The 6,000-nt window shown below is 46.1% G+C and overlaps 1 long non-coding RNA gene across 1 annotated transcript; it reads right to left on the bottom strand.

Moving 5' to 3' along the window:
* Positions 1-1,574: 1,574 nt before the first annotated feature.
* Positions 1,575-3,016, bottom strand: LOC311271496. The gene is made up of 3 exons (XR_014624426.1): positions 2,900-3,016; positions 2,453-2,618; positions 1,575-2,192 (listed from the first exon to the last, which is right to left on the bottom strand). It is a non-coding gene; the product is annotated as an uncharacterized lncRNA (long non-coding RNA).
* Positions 3,017-6,000: the final 2,984 nt, after the last annotated feature.

The raw sequence follows: 6,000 nt of genomic DNA, 5'->3' as shown, positions 1-6,000 counted from the left end.
ACTAAACCTGGAAGCTTGAAAACTGTTTCCATATTTGCACCAGAGCAATTCTTGTTAGACTAAATGGGCGTCGTCTCAATTCAGCCAAAAAATTATAGGTGATAAATCAACAGAACGAGCGTAAGTAACAAAATATGATAACAACTGATGCACCGTTTGCTTGCGTCAGGCTCAGGAAGTGGGCTAAATATAGTGGTAGTGTTGCTAGTAATTGCTTTTAAGAATGAGGATTATCGACCTGGTCGCTGGTTCTGGTTGGGACAGGACGCACCGGTTTTGGTGATTGTTTTTAAACGCTGACCTCGACTACCCAGATTGGAAAAGTACCAGAATTTTTCCTTTCATGAGCGAGCCAGTAAACTTTGTCCGGTGCAGAACGCTGTGTGTGTGCCAGCTGTGTGGGAAGGCCCGTCACCTCGACCTCAGCATCGAGCCAGAGATAGGCGGTGCTCACAGATCTGTGGACAAGATTTCCTTTTATCTCTGAAAACTGGCAGGCAGACAGTTCAAGTTATCAAGGCCCGCTCTCATGCCCCGCCATGACATCACCGCCTGTGAATCATCAAACATCCGACACTTTTCAAATGAATTTTATCCGACGGGGTTCAAGTGGACTCAAAATGGTTCAACACCTTGTAAATTTGACTTCAGATGATTTATTAATACAGTTTCCAGTTTTAACTTTCGTGCCCTCGTTTGTTCTTCGTTGTCGAGCGACTCCATTATCTTCATGCTTCGCTGGATTTTGGGAAATACACACACTGAGTCAGCACCTCCTTCACGGGCCTCATGTTGTGGTGAAAACATTCCTGTGACATTACCTTATTTCTCTTTCTAATTTCACAGTGCACTTTGGGAATCTCCCTTTTCACCATCAGCAGCACAGGGGCCAGCTGACGAACGTTTGCCAAGAGCTGGAGGTGTGTGTGTGTGTGTGTGTGTGTGTGTGTGTGTGTGTGTGTTGGAGAGAAGGTGCTTTATGGCCTTCGTGTCCAAACATCTTTGTGTTACTAATATATTAGCAAAAAGGCAACAAATAATATACAACAAGGTAACAGGTTTCTGTTCAGTACGGCTGATAGTAAAGTGTGAATTAAATGTGTTTTTGCACATATAGTATCAGTGACAGAACCTGTTATGGTTCCAGAGGCCCGGTAGCTGAGCGGATCAGCAGCAGGTGGCCAACGACCGACTGTTTGGGGAGCTGAAGGAATCCAGCTGACGTGTTGACTTGACCCTGACTTGCCACGAGTTGCTCGTGAACTACAGTGAGACTGTTTACGGGGGAATTTAATCTGTTGGAGTTATTAACTTCTGCCACCACCGTTGTTTCGCGGACTTATTCTGGATCATGAGAAGCGGTTCAGTCAGTGGACAACTGCTGAAAACAAAAACTGAAGTCACCTCCGGTCACTAGTGAAGACTGAGGTATGGCTGACAGCTCTACAAGAAGCTGTGAGGTGGATTTTTTTTGTCAAATTGTTATTTCAACCCGTCAAATACAGAACCAGCGTCTTCAAACTGAGACAAAGAAATGAAATGTGTCAACATCGTACTCTTGATGAATCCTCAGCTTACTGACGTTTATTCATTACAGTTTATAAAACATGTTCAGTCCTCTCACTCTGACTTCAACATTTCTTTAGCTGTGTGCTCCACTATGTTCAACAGCTCGTTGCTAACTGTCTGCTGTTTGCTGGCGTGCTGATGAGAGCAGGATACGTTGAGATGGAGCCAAAATGATGTCCATGTAAATATCATCACGAGTGAGTAACTTGTGTCTACAAACCTGAAGTGTCCCTTCATCTATTTGATTACACAAACCAGCCTGGACCACAGACACACAGCCGTCACTGAGGACACCTCATGCTGTCACTATGTTGTGTCTACGTCTCGTCTTTATACCTCTGATGCTCCAGCTGTGGGTGATTATCATCAGCGTCTGAGTTTATCACACGTCTGTAGGGGCTAATTTTAAAAACTGACCGCACTGTTTCACATCAGCTCCGTGCTAATACTGCCAGACTGTTTGTTATCACGGCGTCGTCATGGGGGTTGCTCACAGGAGCCGGTTCATGGAGTCCAGCTTGGTTTTCATCCAGGTCTGTGCTGCTGTGAAGAGTCCCACTGACTCATGTCATGATCACAGCCGGGAGGTTGTGGAGGAGGACAGCTGCTGTCTCAGGCGACGGCTGAGGTACACAGACAGAGATAAGATCAGCGATGACCGCCTGTGTTAGGGATGCCACAACTAAAGAAGTAAAGAGATCACTGAAATAATCCACAGATGTTTTACTGAGGACACACAAGTGAACGCAATGCTTATATCCTTCCAGGAAATTCAGATATTTGCAATAATTCCCATATTAAAATCACCTACAAAGACATAGCTCACAGTTTGAAACAATGCAATTTAAAGTTGTAATGAAATGTAATGAAATCCGAACAGAACCTCTTCTGTCGGCCCGTTAAAGTGTGTGACTGCAGCCTCAGTGGCTGCTTCTCCCTGCGGCGCCGAGAGGAGGAGTCCTGCTGGTCTGGGATCAGAAGCTGGAGGCTGTCGACTGCGGAGGTCAGCAGCAGCAGGGAGAGGCTGTCATGTCCGTTCAGCCCCGAGACTAAAGGAAGGAGACAGAAGTTAATTTACCACGCGCACACACACACACACACACACACACACACACACACACACACACACACACACACACACACACTTCACACTGTCCTCCCGGAGCCTCTCCCCAGTGAAGTACCCCACCACACACACTAATCACTGCACACTTCCTCTGAGCTGCCTGGTGACAGTTGGAAAAACAGCCATATTCCTGTGTTTTGGGGGCAGTGGTCACTTGATAGTTGCTGTGAGGGGGAAACCTTGAAGAAGTCTTCAGTAAGTCACTTGTTCAGGATCTGAGAATAGCAGCGTTGTCTTAGAGGCTGGATTCAGACCAGATCCAGAGGTGTATCACTAATTGTGCACACATGCATACAAAAACGTATGGATCTGAGTCTGACCGTTACTCTGGATTAAACTTGTTAAATGTGTTAAAAATCAAATGACAGAATTCATTTGTTCACTGTAGATAAGGCAAACAATGTGGGGTTTCCATCCTCATGCAAACTAACGAGGGGATGAGGTGCAGGTGGAGAAACACAGGTGAGGGGTAATGAGTGGAAAACACTGGGACAGGGACGAAGGACAGAGGACGGAGGACGGGGGACGGGGCTGATGAAAGAGCTGCAGTGCAACATCACAAAAACATAAAACACAAATCAACTGAAACAACAGGACCGTGACAGTTTCAGAAAGTCTAATATGGACCTCGTTCTTCCGTTACGTGAGACTGAAGTCTGAACATGAGACGCTGTAACTTGCAGAAGCACTCTGAAGCAATATGATTGATAATTTCTGCTCCTCTGAAGCTGCAGGACATGCCCCTGCTGACTTCCTGCTTCAAAGCCGTTTTGATTGAGCGTTTGGAGGGAGCTAATCTTTCAAGCACATTGTGCACGGTGAGATCACAGTAACTGTAACTCTAATGTAACTGAAGATGGAGAGTCTACTGGCATGCTACAGCGGCTCGGGGAGATTGTATATGGAAACAGCAGTGCTTTGAACTAAATACTAACATCAGCATGCTAACATGCTCACAGTGACAGTGTGAGCTGATGTTTGCATGCACTGTTTGACAGCTTGACACTGGATTTATAGTCCTGCGTTAAGAGGCACCGTGGCACAGCAAGAACTGCGAGACGTTAGCGTGGGCACCTCGTGTTTTCTCCTCCGAGCTCCACAGTCGGCTGTGATTGTTAAAACATTCAGGAAACTGAGGGACGGCTCAGCATCAGTCACATTTTTCAATAACCACCTCTCTGTTTCTACTGTCAGTGAAGGAACATACAGACAGGACGGTAGCATGGCAGTAGTCTCCTACTCAGAAATGAGACAAGGTGAAAGGAGCCCATGAGTTACCTGGATCTCTGGGGACCATGTGAGCCATCCATCAGACAGTTGTCGACATGTGAGTCTGGACCAAAGTGCTGAACTCGCCACATTTCCATCAGAATAAAACTCATTAATCTCTTTCTAAAACCACATGATAGATTCAGTAAAAGATCCTGGCTCCTGTTTCTTAAGGGCCCCGAATACCCAGTCTGCTCTCATTGGTCAGCTCACACATGCCTGAGCCTGCACTGCCGTGTTTTCACACCATCACACGTGACGTGACGAATTAAATCAGTCAATCTTTATTTGTATCGAGCCAATCCACACCAGAGTCATCTCATGACACTTTCCAAACTGAGCAAACCAAACTCCTTTAATTTATTTGCAGAGATTCAACATTTCCTCCATGAGCGAGCACCTCGAGCAGAACCGGACTCGATGGTGGGCCGAACATCTGCCTCGACCGGTTGAGGCACTAAAACTGACGAGGTGTTTCAGGCACTTCAAGAAAAGGAGAGAGGAGCTCCTGTCGGCGTGGACTTTGGCCTTTTTGACTTTCAAGAACCTAAAAAATACACTGAAGGAAAGGGAAAACACTAAGAGACATAAAGGTCACTCACCTTTACACTCGTACCTCGATCGTCTCAATGCTGGTTTAGATCAGTTACTCTTCTTCTTCAACTCATCGGTGCTGCAGTCGCCTTAACGTTGGACTGAATCCAAATAAAACTGTCAGTGGTGTTAAAATGTCAGTGCGCTTATCAGTCTGTCTGAAGTTTACTGTAACGCTTCATGCACACTCACACACACACACACACACACACACACACGTCTGCAGTGCTGCTCCCGTACTAACTGATTGCCGTCTCTGTCCTGACACATTTAACCGCCTGCTGAAAGGAAGCAGCGATTTGAAAATGAAATTATCAGCCTTTAAAAACAAAAAGCAGCGAGGCAGATATGAGGACGCCTCGGAGGAGAAGTTCAGGGGAGGAAGCGGTGCCGTGTTTCTGAAGGTGATTCAAACCAGACGTGGGTCAAACAGCACTTGCCAGTAACGTCCCTAATGTTTTTCTCGTGCTCCACGGACAACCAGATGGGACGGCTTATCAGAGAAATTATAGATTATATCAGATACACAAACTTGTTGTGTGCTCATATCTGGCTCCTGATTAAAATATGTGCACGACTGAGCCTCAGATTAAGATAATATCCGGACTTCCTACCTTTAAAAAGCTTTATTGCAACTTAAGAAGTGTAGCTGAGACACTATTTGAAGGGGGGATCAGTAAACAGGCCTCCTCACGTTTGCCCTTTTCCCCCTGCACGTGCCCGAGTCGGAGGGGGTGGTCATTAGTTCAGGGTATCAATCCATCCATCCCTCATGTATTCATTCATCTGTATCTGTCCTGTCTCAGCTCCCAGCAGCCTGACGCTGCCTCATACACGTCAGAGCTGCAGTGTTTTATGTTCCCCTCTGCCCCCTGCAGGTCCTGCTGCTGTGATTTAAAGCAGAGGAGCAGGAGACAAGAACCGAGGCCCGGGATGGAGGAAGGCCTCCATCGCTTCCTGCGTCTGAACGGCACCGCTGGGGAAACACCAGCCGGGGCCTGTAAAGGTAAGAGCTGACACATTGGGGGGTTTTCTGAGAAAAGTCAAAGTGGGGTCAGACTTTTTAAAGGTTTCATGATGAATGTTGTTCACTTGATGATGGTAAATCTTCAAACACAGATGTAATTCAACAATTTACTGATATTTTGTAAAAATTTGTGGACAGAACAAGCTTCACACACAATCACTGATCAGGATCCAATCCATATTCAGCACAAAGTTTAACCACATTTCCAGCAAATCAACAAAAATGGAAATTAATATGTTTCCCACCACAGCTGTTATACCAGGAGTCAGGTCATTGTGATAAACAGCTCGTGGTGCTAATGAAACAACACTGAGCATCATATCACCGGGGTAACTGCTAACTGCTGCTAACTGTAGCTGCCGTTAGCTGGTTAGCTCGGTCAGCCATTCATCTAGCGGTCAGAACTGGGTTTATT

This window comes from Pagrus pagrus (genome assembly GCF_965226575.1).
Source record: "Pagrus pagrus genome assembly, chromosome: 16".
Taxonomy (NCBI): domain Eukaryota; kingdom Metazoa; phylum Chordata; class Actinopteri; order Spariformes; family Sparidae; genus Pagrus; species Pagrus pagrus.
This window is presented reverse-complemented; position numbering and strand designations above follow the sequence as displayed.